This window comes from Phallusia mammillata, chromosome 6 (genome assembly GCF_965637545.1).
Source record: "Phallusia mammillata chromosome 6, kaPhaMamm4.hap1.1, whole genome shotgun sequence".
NCBI lineage: Eukaryota > Metazoa > Chordata > Ascidiacea > Phlebobranchia > Ascidiidae > Phallusia > Phallusia mammillata.
The window spans coordinates 19,060,044-19,075,041 of record NC_137257.1 but is presented as its reverse complement, the minus strand read 5'-3'; the positions used below and the strand labels follow the sequence as shown (position 1 = coordinate 19,075,041).

General features: G+C 40.7%; 37 non-coding genes across 37 annotated transcripts; 17 read left to right on the top strand and 20 right to left on the bottom strand.

Annotated features, from left to right (window-relative positions):
• Window positions 1-401: 401 nt before the first annotated feature.
• Window positions 402-474, bottom strand: Trnav-aac (transfer RNA valine (anticodon AAC)). Its single transcript has one exon. It is a non-coding gene; the product is annotated as a tRNA-Val (tRNA).
• Window positions 475-844: 370 nt separating this feature from the next.
• Window positions 845-917, top strand: Trnar-ucu (transfer RNA arginine (anticodon UCU)). The gene has a single exon. It is a non-coding gene; the product is annotated as a tRNA-Arg (tRNA).
• Window positions 918-2,040: 1,123 nt separating this feature from the next.
• Trnar-ucu (transfer RNA arginine (anticodon UCU)) lies at window positions 2,041-2,114 on the top strand. The gene has a single exon. It is a non-coding gene; the product is annotated as a tRNA-Arg (tRNA).
• A 636-nt stretch (window positions 2,115-2,750) lies between these two features.
• Trnav-cac (transfer RNA valine (anticodon CAC)) lies at window positions 2,751-2,823 on the bottom strand. Its single transcript has one exon. It is a non-coding gene; the product is annotated as a tRNA-Val (tRNA).
• A 94-nt stretch (window positions 2,824-2,917) lies between these two features.
• Window positions 2,918-2,990, bottom strand: Trnav-cac (transfer RNA valine (anticodon CAC)). Its single transcript has one exon. It is a non-coding gene; the product is annotated as a tRNA-Val (tRNA).
• A 93-nt stretch (window positions 2,991-3,083) lies between these two features.
• On the bottom strand, window positions 3,084-3,156 carry Trnav-cac (transfer RNA valine (anticodon CAC)). The gene has a single exon. It is a non-coding gene; the product is annotated as a tRNA-Val (tRNA).
• Window positions 3,157-3,250: 94 nt separating this feature from the next.
• Trnav-cac (transfer RNA valine (anticodon CAC)) lies at window positions 3,251-3,323 on the bottom strand. Its single transcript has one exon. It is a non-coding gene; the product is annotated as a tRNA-Val (tRNA).
• A 93-nt stretch (window positions 3,324-3,416) lies between these two features.
• On the bottom strand, window positions 3,417-3,489 carry Trnav-cac (transfer RNA valine (anticodon CAC)). Its single transcript has one exon. It is a non-coding gene; the product is annotated as a tRNA-Val (tRNA).
• Window positions 3,490-4,070: 581 nt separating this feature from the next.
• Window positions 4,071-4,143, bottom strand: Trnav-cac (transfer RNA valine (anticodon CAC)). The gene has a single exon. It is a non-coding gene; the product is annotated as a tRNA-Val (tRNA).
• Window positions 4,144-4,338: 195 nt separating this feature from the next.
• Window positions 4,339-4,416, top strand: Trnar-ucu (transfer RNA arginine (anticodon UCU)). The gene has a single exon. It is a non-coding gene; the product is annotated as a tRNA-Arg (tRNA).
• Window positions 4,417-5,213: 797 nt separating this feature from the next.
• Window positions 5,214-5,291, top strand: Trnar-ucu (transfer RNA arginine (anticodon UCU)). Its single transcript has one exon. It is a non-coding gene; the product is annotated as a tRNA-Arg (tRNA).
• A 142-nt stretch (window positions 5,292-5,433) lies between these two features.
• Window positions 5,434-5,506, bottom strand: Trnav-aac (transfer RNA valine (anticodon AAC)). Its single transcript has one exon. It is a non-coding gene; the product is annotated as a tRNA-Val (tRNA).
• Window positions 5,507-5,701: 195 nt separating this feature from the next.
• Window positions 5,702-5,775, top strand: Trnar-ucu (transfer RNA arginine (anticodon UCU)). Its single transcript has one exon. It is a non-coding gene; the product is annotated as a tRNA-Arg (tRNA).
• Window positions 5,776-5,926: 151 nt separating this feature from the next.
• Trnav-aac (transfer RNA valine (anticodon AAC)) lies at window positions 5,927-5,999 on the bottom strand. Its single transcript has one exon. It is a non-coding gene; the product is annotated as a tRNA-Val (tRNA).
• A 189-nt stretch (window positions 6,000-6,188) lies between these two features.
• Trnar-ucu (transfer RNA arginine (anticodon UCU)) lies at window positions 6,189-6,262 on the top strand. Its single transcript has one exon. It is a non-coding gene; the product is annotated as a tRNA-Arg (tRNA).
• Window positions 6,263-6,493: 231 nt separating this feature from the next.
• Trnar-ucu (transfer RNA arginine (anticodon UCU)) lies at window positions 6,494-6,567 on the top strand. The gene has a single exon. It is a non-coding gene; the product is annotated as a tRNA-Arg (tRNA).
• Window positions 6,568-7,964: 1,397 nt separating this feature from the next.
• Trnar-ucu (transfer RNA arginine (anticodon UCU)) lies at window positions 7,965-8,038 on the top strand. The gene has a single exon. It is a non-coding gene; the product is annotated as a tRNA-Arg (tRNA).
• A 152-nt stretch (window positions 8,039-8,190) lies between these two features.
• Window positions 8,191-8,263, bottom strand: Trnav-cac (transfer RNA valine (anticodon CAC)). The gene has a single exon. It is a non-coding gene; the product is annotated as a tRNA-Val (tRNA).
• A 194-nt stretch (window positions 8,264-8,457) lies between these two features.
• On the top strand, window positions 8,458-8,532 carry Trnar-ucu (transfer RNA arginine (anticodon UCU)). Its single transcript has one exon. It is a non-coding gene; the product is annotated as a tRNA-Arg (tRNA).
• A 636-nt stretch (window positions 8,533-9,168) lies between these two features.
• Trnav-cac (transfer RNA valine (anticodon CAC)) lies at window positions 9,169-9,241 on the bottom strand. Its single transcript has one exon. It is a non-coding gene; the product is annotated as a tRNA-Val (tRNA).
• Window positions 9,242-9,655: 414 nt separating this feature from the next.
• Window positions 9,656-9,728, bottom strand: Trnav-cac (transfer RNA valine (anticodon CAC)). Its single transcript has one exon. It is a non-coding gene; the product is annotated as a tRNA-Val (tRNA).
• A 194-nt stretch (window positions 9,729-9,922) lies between these two features.
• Window positions 9,923-9,996, top strand: Trnar-ucu (transfer RNA arginine (anticodon UCU)). The gene has a single exon. It is a non-coding gene; the product is annotated as a tRNA-Arg (tRNA).
• Window positions 9,997-10,147: 151 nt separating this feature from the next.
• Window positions 10,148-10,220, bottom strand: Trnav-gac (transfer RNA valine (anticodon GAC)). The gene has a single exon. It is a non-coding gene; the product is annotated as a tRNA-Val (tRNA).
• A 412-nt stretch (window positions 10,221-10,632) lies between these two features.
• Window positions 10,633-10,705, bottom strand: Trnav-aac (transfer RNA valine (anticodon AAC)). Its single transcript has one exon. It is a non-coding gene; the product is annotated as a tRNA-Val (tRNA).
• A 194-nt stretch (window positions 10,706-10,899) lies between these two features.
• On the top strand, window positions 10,900-10,973 carry Trnat-ugu (transfer RNA threonine (anticodon UGU)). The gene has a single exon. It is a non-coding gene; the product is annotated as a tRNA-Thr (tRNA).
• A 151-nt stretch (window positions 10,974-11,124) lies between these two features.
• Window positions 11,125-11,197, bottom strand: Trnav-cac (transfer RNA valine (anticodon CAC)). The gene has a single exon. It is a non-coding gene; the product is annotated as a tRNA-Val (tRNA).
• Window positions 11,198-11,609: 412 nt separating this feature from the next.
• Window positions 11,610-11,682, bottom strand: Trnav-cac (transfer RNA valine (anticodon CAC)). The gene has a single exon. It is a non-coding gene; the product is annotated as a tRNA-Val (tRNA).
• A 194-nt stretch (window positions 11,683-11,876) lies between these two features.
• Window positions 11,877-11,950, top strand: Trnar-ucu (transfer RNA arginine (anticodon UCU)). Its single transcript has one exon. It is a non-coding gene; the product is annotated as a tRNA-Arg (tRNA).
• A 418-nt stretch (window positions 11,951-12,368) lies between these two features.
• Trnar-ucu (transfer RNA arginine (anticodon UCU)) lies at window positions 12,369-12,442 on the top strand. The gene has a single exon. It is a non-coding gene; the product is annotated as a tRNA-Arg (tRNA).
• A 151-nt stretch (window positions 12,443-12,593) lies between these two features.
• On the bottom strand, window positions 12,594-12,666 carry Trnav-cac (transfer RNA valine (anticodon CAC)). The gene has a single exon. It is a non-coding gene; the product is annotated as a tRNA-Val (tRNA).
• Window positions 12,667-13,079: 413 nt separating this feature from the next.
• On the bottom strand, window positions 13,080-13,152 carry Trnav-cac (transfer RNA valine (anticodon CAC)). The gene has a single exon. It is a non-coding gene; the product is annotated as a tRNA-Val (tRNA).
• A 194-nt stretch (window positions 13,153-13,346) lies between these two features.
• Window positions 13,347-13,420, top strand: Trnar-ucu (transfer RNA arginine (anticodon UCU)). The gene has a single exon. It is a non-coding gene; the product is annotated as a tRNA-Arg (tRNA).
• Window positions 13,421-13,571: 151 nt separating this feature from the next.
• Trnav-cac (transfer RNA valine (anticodon CAC)) lies at window positions 13,572-13,644 on the bottom strand. Its single transcript has one exon. It is a non-coding gene; the product is annotated as a tRNA-Val (tRNA).
• Window positions 13,645-13,838: 194 nt separating this feature from the next.
• On the top strand, window positions 13,839-13,912 carry Trnar-ucu (transfer RNA arginine (anticodon UCU)). Its single transcript has one exon. It is a non-coding gene; the product is annotated as a tRNA-Arg (tRNA).
• A 418-nt stretch (window positions 13,913-14,330) lies between these two features.
• On the top strand, window positions 14,331-14,404 carry Trnar-ucu (transfer RNA arginine (anticodon UCU)). Its single transcript has one exon. It is a non-coding gene; the product is annotated as a tRNA-Arg (tRNA).
• A 151-nt stretch (window positions 14,405-14,555) lies between these two features.
• Trnav-cac (transfer RNA valine (anticodon CAC)) lies at window positions 14,556-14,628 on the bottom strand. The gene has a single exon. It is a non-coding gene; the product is annotated as a tRNA-Val (tRNA).
• Window positions 14,629-14,822: 194 nt separating this feature from the next.
• Window positions 14,823-14,896, top strand: Trnar-ucu (transfer RNA arginine (anticodon UCU)). The gene has a single exon. It is a non-coding gene; the product is annotated as a tRNA-Arg (tRNA).
• Window positions 14,897-14,998: the final 102 nt, after the last annotated feature.

Below are 14,998 nucleotides of genomic sequence, written 5' to 3'. Positions count from 1 at the left end.
TACACTACGGAAACCACCTGGAAAAATTTGGTTAATCGCCGTCCAGTAGTTTGACGGTTGCCTTACCAAATCTGGTTGTTTTCCAACTCAATATAAAACTAATGGACACCGACATATCTGGAAAGAATCATTTGAAACATCGGGCAAGCGATAATTTTGTCACAGAGAATTTTGATAGTTTCTCAACGTCTCTGTGGCGCAATGGATTAGCGCACTCGATTTCTAATCCAGAGGTTCCGGGTTAGAGTCACGGCAGGGATGTACTTGTCATGTCATTACGATATTTTTGAAGGACAAAAACAAACTTGATTTTTCTGGATGGTTGAAAAAGCTAATCCAAGAAAATAAATCCAGCTATAAAAAAACAATACTGATACGTTCAACTATGACAAAAAATAGTTTGTTTCCTCCCAGGCTCGAACTGGGGAACTTTCGCGTGTTAGGCGAACGTGATAACCACTACACTACGGAAACCACATGGAAAGATTCGGTTAATCGCAAGAAGGGAATCGGTCTGAATAGCTGCAAACAACAACGGTCGTTTTCCAATCTCCGCGCAAAAATGAGAAGTTTGTTTCGGCCCAGGCTCGAACTGGGGACTATCGCGTGTATAAGGCGAACGTGATAACCACCACACTACGCAAACCACATGGAAAGAATTGGTTAATCGCCGTTCAGTAGTTTGGTGGTTGCCAAAAGCAAACTGGTTAATTTTCAACTCAAAATAGAAATAATGGACACCAACATATCTATGGAAAGAATCATTTGAAACATCGGGCAAGCGATAATTTTGTCACAAATTGGGACCTAAGAAGTCACAGAGAATATTGATAGAGTTCTCAACGTCTCTGTGGCGCAATGGATTAGCGCGATGGACTTCTAATCCATAGGTTCCGGGTCGAGTCCCGGCAGGGATGTACTTTTCATTGGCATGTCATGAAATGATCTTTTAGAAACAAAAATACAAATTTGATTTTTCTGGAAGGTTGTAAAAGCTAAACCAAGAAAATGAGTTTAGGAATTGAAATGTAATGCAGATACTTTACACCTCAGAAAACAAAGAAAAGTTTGTTTCCGCCTCGGCTCGAACTGGGGACCTTTCGCGTGTTAGGCAAACGTGATAACCACTACACTACGGAAACCACATGGAAAGATTCGGCCGTCCAGTAGTTTGGTGGTTGCCTTAACAAATCTGGTTGTTTTCCAACTCAATATAGAAGTAATGGACACCGGCATGTCTGGAAAGAATCATTTAAAACAGTAGTTCTCAAACTGTGCGTCACGACGCCCTGGTGCCTCGTTTCAATTTTCCAAGGGCGTCGCGGAATAGTTTCGTTTCGTGGCATTTTGTGGTTGTAACGATAAACACATCTTTAATAATAAGTTTCCTCATTAACTTTTATTTGCTGGTGCGTCGCAAGACCAGAAAACTTTTCCAGAGGGGTTGCAACAAAAAAAGTTTGAGAACCACTGATTTAAAACATCGGGCAAGCGATAATTTTGTCACAAATTGTGACATTGCAAGTCACAGAGAATTTGATAGAGTTCTCAATGTTTCTGTGGCGCAATGGATTAGCGCGCTGGTCTTCTAATCCAGGGCGGATAGTCCCGACAGGGTTGTACTTTTCATTGTCATGTCATTAAACGATCTTTTTGAAGTAAAAAACAAATTTGATTTTTCTTGAAGGATGCAAAAGCTAAACCAAGAAAATGAGTCTAGCTATTGAACTATAATGCAGATACTTCGAACCTCAGAAAACAAAGAAATGTTTGTTTCCGCCCAGGCTCGAACTTGGGACCTTTCGCGTGTTAGGCGAACGTGATAACCACTACACTTTTGAAACCACATGGAAAGATACGGTTAATCGCCGTCCAGTAGTTTGGTGGTTGCCTTCAGAAATCTGGTTGTTTTCCAACTCAATATAGAAGTAATGGACACCGACATGTCTGGAAAGAATCATTTGAAACATCGGGCAAGCGATAATTTTTTTCACAAATTGTGACATTGCAAGTCACAGAGAATTTGATAGAGTTCTCAACGTCTCTGTGGCGCAATGGATTAGCGCGCTGGACTTCTAATCCAGAGGTTCCGGGCTCGAGTCCCGGCAGGCATGTACTTTTCATTGTGATTGTCATGTCATTAAACGATCTTTTTGAAGTAAAAACAAATTTGAGTTTTCTGGAAGGTTGTAAAAGCTAAAATGAGTCTAGGAATTGAAATGTAATGCAGATACTTAAAACCTCAGAAAACAGAGAAAAGTTTGTTTCCGCCCAGGCTCGAGCTGGGGACCTTTCGCTTGTTAGGCGAACGTGATAACCACTACACTTTGGAAACCATATGGAAAAGTTCGGTTAATCGCCGTCCAGTAGTTTGGTGGTTGCCTCAAAAAATCTGGTTGTTTTCCATCTCAAAATAGAAGTAGTAGACACCGGCATGTCTGGAAAGAATCATTTGAAACTTAGGGCAAGCGATAGTTTTGCCACAAATTGTGACATTGCAAGTCACAGAGAATTTCATAGAGTTCTCAACGTCTCTGTGGCGCAATGGATTAGCGCGCTGGGCTTCTAATCCAGAAGTTCGGGGTCGAGTCCCGGCAGGGATGCACTTTTCATGGGCATGTCATGAAATGATCTCTTTGAAAGAACAAATTTGATTTTTCTGGATGGTTGGAGAAGTAAAACCAAGAAAGTGAGTCTAGCTATTGAAATATAATGCAGATACTTTACACCTCAGAAAACAAACAAAAGTTTGTTTCCGCCCAGGCTCGAACTGGGGACCTTTCGCGTGTGAGGCGAACGTGATAACCACTACACTACGGAAACTACTTAAAAGTGTTTACCAAAAGAAGGAAATTGGTCTGATTAGTTGTAAACAACAACGGTCGTTTTCCAATCTCCGCGCTAAAAAAGAAAAGTTTGTTTCCGCCCAGGCTCGAACTGGGGACCTTTCGCGTGTGAGGCGAACGTGATAACCACTACACTACGGAAACTACTGAAAAGTTTTACCAAAAGAAGGAAGTCGGTCTGATTAGTTGTAAACAACAACGGTCGTTTTCCAATTTTCGCGCTAAAAAAGAAAAGTTTGTTTCCGCCCAGGCTCGAACTGGGGACCTTTCGCGTGTGAGGCGAACGTGATAACCACTACACTACGGAAACTACTTAAAAGTGTTTACCAAAAGAAGGAAATTGGTCTGATTAGTTGTAAACAACAACGGTCGTTTTCCAATCTCCGCGCTAAAAAAGAAAAGTTTGTTTCCGCCCAGGCTCGAACTGGGGACCTTTCGCGTGTGAGGCGAACGTGATAACCACTACACTACGGAAACTACTGAAAAGTTTTACCAAAAGAAGGAAGTCGGTCTGATTAGTTGTAAACAACAACGGTCGTTTTCCAATTTTCGCGCTAAAAATGAAAAGTTTGTTTCCGCCCAGGCTCGAACTGGGGACCTTTCGCGTGTGAGGCGAACGTGATAACCACTACACTAGGGAAACTACTAAAAAGTTTTTACCAAAAGAGGGAAATCGATCTGATTAGTTGTAAACAACAACGATCGTTTTCCAATCTCCGTGCTAAAATGAAAAGTTTGTTTCCGCCCAGGCTCGAACTGGGGACCTTTCGCGTGTGAGGCGATCGTGATAACCACTACAATACGGACACCACTTCGAAAATTCGGTTAATCGCCGTCCAGTAGTTTGGTGGTTGCCTTAAGAAATCTGGTTGTTTTCCAACTCAATATAGAAGTAATGGACACCGACATGTCTGGAAAGAATCATTTCGTGACACTTTGTGACATTTTGTGACACTGCAAGACACAGAGAATTTGATAGAGTTCCCAATGTCTTCGCCGTTGCGCAATGGATTAGCGCGATGGACTTCTAATCCAGAGGTTCCGGGTTCGAGTCCCGGCAGGGATGTATTTTTTATTGTCACATCATAAAACTATGTTTTCGAAGTAAAAAACAAATTTGATTTTTCTGGAAGGTTGTAAAAGCTAATCCAAGAAAACGAGTCTAGGAATTGAACTATGATGCAGATACTTCAAATCTCAAAGAACAAAGAACAAAGAAAAGTTTGTTTCCACCCAGGCTCGAACTGGGGACGTTTCGCGTGTGAGGCGAACGTGATAACCACTAAACTACGGAAACCACTTGGAAAGAGTCGGTTAATCACCGTCCAGTGGTTTGGTGGTTACCTTAACAAATCTGTTGTTTTTCAACTCAATATAGAAGTAATGGACACCGGCATGTCTGGAAAGAATCATTTGAAACATCGGGCAAGCCATACTTTTTGTCACAAGTAATGACACTGCAAGTCACAGAGAATTTGATAGAGTTCTCAGAGTCTCTGTGGCGCAATGGATTAGCGCGCTGGACTTCTAATCCAGGGGTTCCGGGTTCGATTCCCGGCAGGGTTGTACTCTACATTGTCATGTCATGAAACGATCATTTTGAAGTAAAAACAAATTTGATTTTTCTGGAAGGTTGTAAAAGCAAAACCAAGAAAATGAGTCTAGGAATTGAAATGTAATGCATATACTTTGCACCTCAGAAAACAAAGAAGAGTTTGTATCTTCCCAGGCTCGAACTGGGACCTTTCGCGTGTTAGGCGAACGTGATGATCACTACACTACGGAAACCACATGGTAAGATTCGCTTAATCGCCGTCCAGTAGTTTGACGGTTGCCCAAAAAAATCTGGTTGTTTTCAACTCAAAATAGAACTAATGGACACCGACATGTCTGGAAAGAATCAATTGAAACGTCGGGCAAGCGATAATTTTGTCACAAATAGTGACATTGCAAGTCACAGAGAATTTGACAGAGTTCTCAATGTCTCTGTGGCGCAATGGATTAGGGCGCTGGACTTCTAATCCAGAGGTTCTGGGATCGAGTCTCGGCAGGGATGTACTTTTCATTGTCATGTCATTAAACGATCTTTTTGAAGTAAAAAACAAATTTGATTTTTCTGGAAGGTTGTAAAAGCTCAACCAAGAAAATGAGTCAAGCTATTGAAATGTATTGCAGATATTTTTATCTCAGAAAACAGAGAAAAGTTGTAAAAGCTAAACCAAGAAAATGAGTCTAGCTATTGAAATATAATGCAGATATTTTAAATCTCAGAAAAAAGAAAGAATCATATGAAACATCGGGCAAGCGATAAACTTTGTCACAAATTGTGACACTGCATGTCACAGAGAATTTGATAGAATTATCAATGTCCCTGTGGCGCAATGGATTACCGCGCTGGACTTCTAATCCAGAGGTTCCGGGTGCGAGTCCCGGCAGGGTTGTACTTTTCATTGTCATGTCATTTAACGATATTTTGAAGCACAAAAAATTGATATTTCTTGAAGGTTGTAAAAGCTAAACCAAGAACATGAGTCTAGCGAATGAAATATAATGCAAATACTTTAAACTCTGAGAACAAATAAAAGTTTGTTTCCGCCCAGGCTCGAACTGGGGACCTTTAGCGTGTTAGGCGAACGTGATAACCACTACACTACGGAAACCACATGGTAAGATTCGGATAATCGTCGTCAAGTAGTTTGGTGGTTGCCTTAACAAATCGGGTTGTTTTCCAACTCAAAATAGAACTAATGGTCACCGGCATGTCTGGAAAGAATCATTTGAAACATCGGGCAAGCGATAATTTTGTCACAAACTGTGACACTGCAAGTCACAGAGAATTTGATAGATTTCACAACATCTTTGTGGCGCAATGGATTAGCGCGCTGGACTTCTAATCCAGAGGTTCCGGCTTGGAGTCCCGGCAGGGATGTACTTTTTATTGTCATGACATTAAAGGATCTTTTTGAAGTAAAAAACAAATTTGATTTTTCTGGAAGGTTGTGAAAGCTAAACCAAGAAAATGAGTCTAGCTATTGAACTATAATGCAAATACTTTGAACGTCAGAAAACAGAGAAAACTTTGTTTCCGCCCAGGCTCGAACTGGGGACCTTTCGCGTGTTAGGCGAACGTGATAACCACTACACTACGGAAACCACATGGAAAGATTCGGATAATCGTCGTCAAGTAGTTTGGTGGTTGCCTTAACAAATCGGGTTGTTTTCCAACTCAATATAGAAGTAATGGACACCGGCATGTCTGGAAAGAATCATTTGAAACATAGGGCAAGCGATAATTTTGTCACAAACTGTGACACTCACAGAGAATTTGATAGAATACTCAACGTCTCTGTGGCGCAATGGATTAGCGCGCTGGACTTCTAATCCAGAGGTTCCGGGTTCGAGTCCCGGCAGGGATGTACTTTTCATTGTCATGTCATTAAAGGATCTTTTTGAAGTAAAAAACAAATTTGATTTTTCTGGAAGGTTGCAAAAACCGAAAGCAAGAAAATGAGTCTAGCTATTGAAATATAATGCAGATATTTTAAATCTCAGAAAAAAGAAAGAATCATTTGAAGCATCGGGCAAGCGATAAATTTGTCACAAATTGTGACAGTGCAAGTCACAGAGAATTTGATAGAGTTCTCAACGTCTCTGTGGCGCAATGGATTAGCGCGCTGGACTTCTAATCCAGAGGTTCCGGGTTCGAGTCCCGGCCGGGATGTACTTTTCATTGTCATGACATTAAAGGATCTTTTTGAAGTAAAAAACAAATTTGATTTTTCTGGAAGGTTGTAAAAGCTAAATCAAGAAAACGAGTCTAGGAATTGAAATATAATGCAGATACTTCAAATCTCAGAGAACAAAGAAAAGTTTGTTTCCGCCCAGGCTCGAACTGGGAGACTTTTCGCGTGTTAGCCCAACGTGATAACCACTACACTACGGAAACCACATGGAAAGATTCGCTTAATCGCCGTCCAGTAGTGTGACGTTTTCCTAAAAAACCTGGTTGTTTTCCAACACAAAATAGAACTAGTGGACACCGACATGTCTGGAAAGAATCATTTGAAACATCGGGCAAGCGATAATTTTGTCCCAAATTGTGACATTGCAAGTCACAGAGAATTTGATAGACTTCCCAATGTCTCTGTGGGGCAATGGATTAGGGCGCTGGACTTCTAATCCAGAACTTCCGGGTTCGAGTCCCGGCAGGGATGTACTTTTTATTGTCACATCATCAAACTATGTTTTTGAAGTATAAACCAAATTTGATTTTTCTGTAAGGTTGTAAAAGCTAAACCAAGAAAATGAGTCTAGCTTTTGAAATATAATGCAGAAATTTTAAATCTCAGAGAACAAAGAAAAGTTTATTTCCGCCCAGTTTCGAACTGGGGACCTTTCGCGTGTGAGTCGAACGTGATAACCACTACACTTTGGAAACCACATGGAAAGATTCGGTTAATCGCCGTCCAGTAGTTTGGTGGTTGCCTTCAGAAATCTGGTTGTTTTCCAACTCAATATAGAAGTAATGGACACCGGCATGTCTGGAAAGAATCATTTGAAACATCGGGCAAGCGATAATTTTGTCACAAATTGTGACATTGCAAGTCACAGAGAATTCGATAGAGTTCCCAATGTCTCTGTGGCGCAATGGATTAGCGCGCTGGACTTCTAATCCAAGGGTTCGAGTCCCGGCAGGGATGCACTTTTCATTGTCATGTCATTAAACGATTTTTTGAAGTAAAAAACAAATTTGATTTTTCTTGAAGGTTGTAAAATATAAACCAAGAAAATGAGTCTAGCTATTGAAATATAATGCAGATACTTTAAATCTCAGAAAACAGAGAAAAGTTTTTTACCGCCCATGCTCGAACTGGGGACCTTTCGCGTGTGAGGCGAACGTGATAACCACTACACTACGGAAACCACATGGAAAGATTCGGTTAATCGTCGTCAAGTAGTTTGGTGGTTGCCTTAACAAATCTGGTTGTTTTCCAATTCAATATAGAACTAATGGTCACCGGCATGTCTGGAAAGAATCATTTGAAACATCGGGCAAGCGATAATTTTGTCACAAATTGTGACACTGCAAGTCACAGAGAATTTGATAGAATTCTCAACGTCTTTGTGGCGCAATGGATTAGCGCGCTGGACTTCTAATCCAGAGGTTCCGGCTTCGAGTCCCGGCAGGGATGTACTTTTCATTGTCATGATATTAAAGGATCTTTTTGAAGTAAAAAACAAATTTGATTTTTCTGGAAGGTTGTAAAAGCTAAACCAAGAAAATGAGTCTAGCAAATTGAAATATAATGCAGATACTTCAAATCTCAGAAAACAGAGAAAAGTTTGTTTCCGCCCAGGCTCGAACTGGGGACCTTTCGCGTGTGAGGCGAACGTGATAACCACTACACTACGGAAACCACATGGAAAGATTCGGTTAATCGCCGTCCAGTAGTTTGACGGTTGCCTAAAAAACCTGGTTGTTTTCCAACTCAATATAGAAGTAATGGACACCGGCATGTCTGGAAAGAATCATTTGAAACGTCGGGCAAGCGATAATTTTGTCACAAATTGTGACATTGCAAGTCACAGAGAATTTGATAGAGTTCCCAATGTCTCTGTGGCGCAATGGATTAGCGCGCTGGACTTCTAATCCAGAGGTTCCGGTTTCGAGTCCTGGCAAGGGATGTACTTTTCATTGTCATGTCATTAAACGATCATGATAAAATAAAAAACAAATTTGATTTTTCTTGAAGGTTGTAAAATATAAACCAAGAAAATGAGTCAAGCTATTGAAATATAATGCAGAAATTTTAAATCTCAGAGAACAAAGAAAAGTTTATTTCCGCCCAGTTTCGAACTGGGGACCTTTCGCGTGTGAGTCGAACGTGATAACCACTACACTTTGGAAACCACATGGAAAGATTCGGTTAATCGCCGTCCAGTAGTTTGGTGGTTGCCTTCAGAAATCTGGTTGTTTTCCAACTCAATATAGAAGTAATGGACACCGGCATGTCTGGAAAGAATCATTTGAAACATCGGGCAAGCGATAATTTTGTCACAAATTGTGACATTGCAAGTCACAGAGAATTTGATAGAGTTCCCAATGTCTCTGTGGCGCAATGGATTAGCGCGCTGGACTTCTAATCCAAGGGTTCGAGTCCCGTCCGGGATGTACTTTTCATTGTCATGTCATTAAACGATTTTTTGAAGTAAAAAACAAATTTGATTTTTCTTGAAGGTTGTAAAATCTAAACCAAGAAAATGAGCCTAGCTATTGAAATATAATACAGATACTTTAAATCTCTGAAAACAGAGAAAAGTTTGTTTCCGCCCAGGCTCGAACTGGGGACCTTTCGCGTGTGAGGCGAACGTTATAACCACTACACTACGGAAACCACATGGTAAGATTCGGTTAATCGCCGTCCAGTAGTTTGACGGTTGCCCAAAAAAATCTGGTTGTTTTCCAACTCAATATAGAAGTAATGGTCACCGGCATGTCTGGAAAGAATCATTTGAAACATCGGGCAAGCGATAATTTTGTCACAAACTGTGACACTCACAGAGAATTTGATAGAATTCTCAACGTCTCAGTGGCGCAATGGATTAGCGCGCTGGACTTCGACTCCAGAGGTTCCGGCTTCGAGTCCCGACAGGGATGTACTTTTCATTTTCAGGTCATTAAACGATCTTTTTGAAGTAAAAAACAAATTTGATTTTTCTGTAAGGTTGTAAAAGTTAAACAAAGAAAATGAGTCTAGCTATTGAAATATAATGCAGATACTTCAAATCTCAGAGAACAAAGAAAAGTTTGTTTCCGCCCAGGCTCGAATTGGGGACCTTTCGCGTGTGAGGCGAACGTGATAACCACTACACTACGGAAACCACATGGAAAGATTCGGTTAATCTCCGTCCAGTAGTTTGACGGTTGCCTAAAAAACCTGGTTGTTTTCCAACACAAAATAGAACTAGTGGACACCGTCATGTCTGGAAAGAATCATTTGAAACATCGGGCAAGCGATAATTTTGTCACAAATTGTGACATTGCAAGTCACAGAGAATTTGATAGACTTCCCAATGTCTCTGTGGCGCAATGGATTAGCGCGCTGGACTTCTAATCCAGAGGTTCCGGGTTCGAGTCCCGGCAGGGATGTACTTTTCATTGTCACATCACAAAACTATGTTTTTGAAGTAAAAACCGAATTTGATTTTTCTGTAAGGTTGTAAAAGCTAAACCAAGAAAATGAGTCTAGCTATTGAAATATAATGCAGAAATTTTAAATCTCAGAGAACAAAGAAAAGTTTATTTCCGCCCAGGCTCGAACTGGGGACCTTTCGCGTGTCAGGCGAACGTGATAACCACTACACTACGGAAACCACATGGAAAGATTCGCTTAATCGCCGTCCAGTAGTTTGGTGGTTGCCTTCAGAAATCTGGTTGTTTTCCAACTCAATATAGAAGTAATGGACACCGGTATGTGTGGAAAAAATCATTTGAACATCGGGCACGCGATAATTTTGTCACAAATTGTGACATTGCAAGTCACAGAGAATTTGATAGAGTTCCCAATGTCTCTGTGGCGCAATGGATTAGCGCGCTGGACTTCTAATCCAAGGGTTCGAGTCCCGGCAGGGATGTACTTTTCATTGTCATGTCATTAAACGGTCTTTTTGAAGTAAAAAACAAATTTGATTTTTCTGTAAGGTTATGAAAGTTAAAGCAAGAAAATGAGTCTAGCTATTGAAATATAATGCAGACATTTTAAATCTCAGAGAACAAAGAAAAGTTTGTTTCCGCCCAGGCTCGAACTGGGGACCTTTCGCGTGTTAGGCGAACGTGATAACCACTACACTACGGAAACCACATGGAAAGATTCGGTTAATCGCCGTCCAGTAGTTTGACGGTTGCCTAAAAAACCTGGTTGTTTTCCAACACAAAATAGAACTAGTGGACACCGACATGTCTGGAAAGAATCATTTGAAACATCGGGCAAGCGATAATTTTGTCACAAATTGTGACATTGCAAGTCACAGAGAATTTGATAGACTTCCCAATGTCTCTGTGGCGCAATGGATTAGCGCGCTGGACTTGTAATCCAGAGGTTCCGGGTTCGAGTCCCGGCAGGGATGTACTTTTTATTGTCACATCACAAAACTATGTTTTTGAAGTAAAAACCGAATTTGATTTTTCTGTAAGGTTGTAAAAGCTAAACCAAGAAAATGAGTCTAGCTATTGAAATATAATGCAGAAATTTTAAATCTCAGAGAACAAAGAAAAGTTTATTTCTGCCCAGGCTCCAACTGGGGACCTTTCGCGTGTGAGGCGAACGTGATAACCACTACACTACGGAAACCACATGGAAAGATTCGCTTAATCGCCGTCCAGTAGTTTGGTGGTTGCCTTCAGAAATCTGATTGTTTTCCAACTCAATATAGAAGTAATGGACACCGGCATGTCTGGAAAGAATCATTTGAACATCGGGCACGCGATAATTTTGTCACAAATTGTGACATTGCAAGTCACAGAGAATTTGATAGAGTTCCCAATGTCTCTGTGGCGCAATGGATTAGCGCGCTGGACTTCTAATCCAAGGGTTCGAGTCCCGGCAGGGATGTACTTTTCATTGTCATGTCATTAAACGGTCTTTTTGAAGTAAAAAACAAATTTTATTTTTCTGTAAGGTTATGAAAGTTAAAGCAAGAAAATGAGTCTAGCTATTGAAATATAATTCAGACATTTTAAATCTCAGAGAACAAAGAAAAGTTTGTTTCCGCCCAGGCTCGAACTGGGGACCTTTCGCGTGTGAGGCGAACGTGATAACCACTACACTACGGAAACCACATGGAAAGATTCGGTTAATCGCCGTCCAGTAGTTTGACGGTTGCCTAAAAAACCTGGTTGTTTTCCAACACAAAATAGAACTAGTGGACACCGACATGTCTGGAAAGAATCATTTGAAACATCGGGCAAGCGATAATTTTGTCACAAATTGTGACATTGCAAGTCACAGAGAATTTGATACAGTTCCCAATGTCTCTGTGGCGCAATGGATTAGCGCGCTGGACTTCTAATCCAGAGGTTCCGGTTTCGAGTCCCGGCAGGGATGTACTTTTCATTGTCATGTCATTAAACGATCTTTTTGAAATAAAAAACAAATTTGATTTTTCTTGAAGGTTGTAAAATCTAAACCAAGAAAATGAGTCTAGCTATTGAAATATAATGCAGATACTTTAAATCTCAGATAACAGAGAAAAGTTTTTTACCGCCTAGGCTCGAACTGGAGACCTTTCGCGTGTTAGGCGAACGTGATAACCACTACACTACGGAAACCACATGGTAAGATTCGGTTAATCGCCGTCCAGTAGTTTGACGGTTGCCTAAAAAACCTGGTTGTTTTCAAACACAAAATAGAACTAGTGGACACCGACATGTCTGGAAAGAATCATTTGAAACATCGGGCAAGCGATAATTTTGTCACAAATTGTGACATTGCAAGTCACAGAGAATTTGATAGACTTCCCAATGTCTCTGTGGCGCAATGGATTAGCGCGCTGGACTTCTAATCCAGAGTTTCCGGGTTCGAGTCCCGGCAGGGATGTACTTTTCATTGTCATGTCATTAAACGATCTTTATGAAGTAAAAAACAAATTTGATTTTTCTGTAAGGTTGTAAAAGTTAAACCAAGAAAATGAGTCTAGCTATTGAAATATAATGCAGACATTTTAAATCTCAGAGAACAAAGAAAAGTTTATTTCCGCCCAGGCTCGAACTGGGGACCTTTCGCGTGTGAGGCGAACGTGATAACCACTACACTACGGAAACCACATGGAAAGATTCGCTTAATCGCCGTCCAGTAGTTTGGTGGTTGCCTTCAGAAATCTGGTTGTTTTCCAACTCAATATAGAAGTAATGGACACCGGCATGTCTGGAAAAAATCATTTGAACATCGGGCACGCGATAATTTTGTCACAAATTGTGACATTGCAAGTCACAGAGAATTTGATAGAGTTCCCAATGTCTCTGTGGCGCAATGGATTAGCGCGCTGGACTTCTAATCCAAGGGTTCGAGTCCCGGCAGGGATGTACTTTTCATTGTCATGTCATTAAACGGTCTTTTTGAAGTAAAAAACAAAATTTGATTTTTCTGTAAGGTTATGAAAGTTAAAGCAAGAAAATGAGTCTAGCTATTGAAATATAATGCAGACATTTTAAATCTCAGAGAACAAAGAAAAGTTTGTTTCCGCCCAGGCTCGAACTGGGGACCTTTCGCGTGTGAGGCGAACGTGATAACCACTACACTACGGAAACCACATGGAAAGATTAGGTTAATCGCCGTCCAGTAGTTTGACGGTTGCCTAAAAAACCTGGTTGTTTTCCAACACAAAATATAACTAGTGGACACCGACATGTCTGGAAAGAATCATTTGAAACATCGGGCAAGCGATAATTTTGTCACAAATTGTGACATTGCAAGTCACAGAGAATTTGATAGAGTTCCCAATGTCTCTGTGGCGCAATGGATTAGCGCGCTGGACTTCTAATCCAGAGGTTCCGGGTTCGAGTCCCGTATGGGATGTACTTTTTATTGTCACATCATCAAACTATGTTTTTGAAGTAAAAAACAAATTTGATTTTTCTGTAAGGTTGTAAAAGCTAAACCAAGAAAATGAGTCTAGCTTTTGAAATATAATGCAGAAATTTTAAATCTCAGAGAACAAAGAAAAGTTTATTTCCGCCCAAGCTCGAACTGGGGACCTTTCGGGTGTGAGGCGAAAGTGATAACCACTACACTACGGAAACCACATGGAAAGATTCGGTTAATCGCCGTCCAGTAGTTTGGTGGTTGCCTAAAAAACCTGGTTGTTTTCCAACACAAAATAGAACTAGTGGACACCGACATGTCTGGAAAGAATCATTTGAAACATCGGGCAAGCGATAATTTTGTCCCAAATTGTGACATTGGAAGTCACAGAGAATTTGATACAGTTCCCAATGTCTCTGTGGCGCAATGGATTAGCGCGCTGGACTTCTAATCCAGAGGTTCCGGTTTCGAGTCCCGGCAGGGATGTACTTTTCATTGTCATGTCATTAAACGATCTTTTTGAAATAAAAAACAAATTTGATTTTTCTTGAAAGTTGTAAAATCTAAACCAAGAAAATGAGTCTAGCTATTGAAATATAATGCAGATACTTTAAATCTCAGATAACAGAGAAAAGTTTTTTACCGCCCAGGCTCGAACTGGAGACCTTTCGCGTGTTAGGCGAACGTGATAACCACTACACTACGGAAACCACATGGTAAGATTCGGTTAATCGCCGTCCAGTAGTTTGACGGTTGCCTAAAAAACCTGGTTGTTTTCCAACACAAAATAGAACTAGTGGACACCGACATGTCTGGAAAGAATCATTTGAAACATCGGGCAAGCGATAATTTTGTCACAAATTGTGACATTGCAAGTCACAGAAAATTTGATAGAGTTCCCAATGTCTCTGTGGCGCAATGGATTAGCGCGCTGGACTTCTAATCCAGAGTTTCCGGCTTCGAGTCCCGGCAGGGATGTACTTTTCATTGTCATGTCATTAAACGATCTTTATGAAGTAAAAAACAAATTTGATTTTTCTGTAAGGTTGTAAAAGTTAAACCAAGAAAATGAGTCTAGCTATTGAAATATAATGCAGACATTTTAAATCTCAGAGAACAAAGAAAAGTTTGTTTCCGCCCAGGCTCGAACTGGGGACCTTTCGCGTGTGAGGCGAACGTGATAACCACTACACTACGGAAACCACATGGAAAGATTCGGTTAATCGCCGTCCAGTAGTTTGACGGTTGCCTAAAAAACCTGGTTGTTTTCCAAAACAAAATAGAACTAGTGGACACCGACATGTCTGGAAAGAATCATTTGAAACATCGGGCAAGCGATAATTTTGTCACAAATTGTGACATTGCAAGTCACAGAGAATTTGATAGACTTCCCAATGTCTCTGTGGCGCAATGGATTAGCGCGCTGGACTTCTAATCCAGAGGTTCCGGGTTCGAGTCCCGGCAGGGATGTACTTTTTATTGTCACATCACAAAACTATGTTTTTGAAGTAAAAACCGAATTTGATTTTTCTGTAAGGTTGTAAAAGCTAAACCAAGAAAATGAGTCTAGCT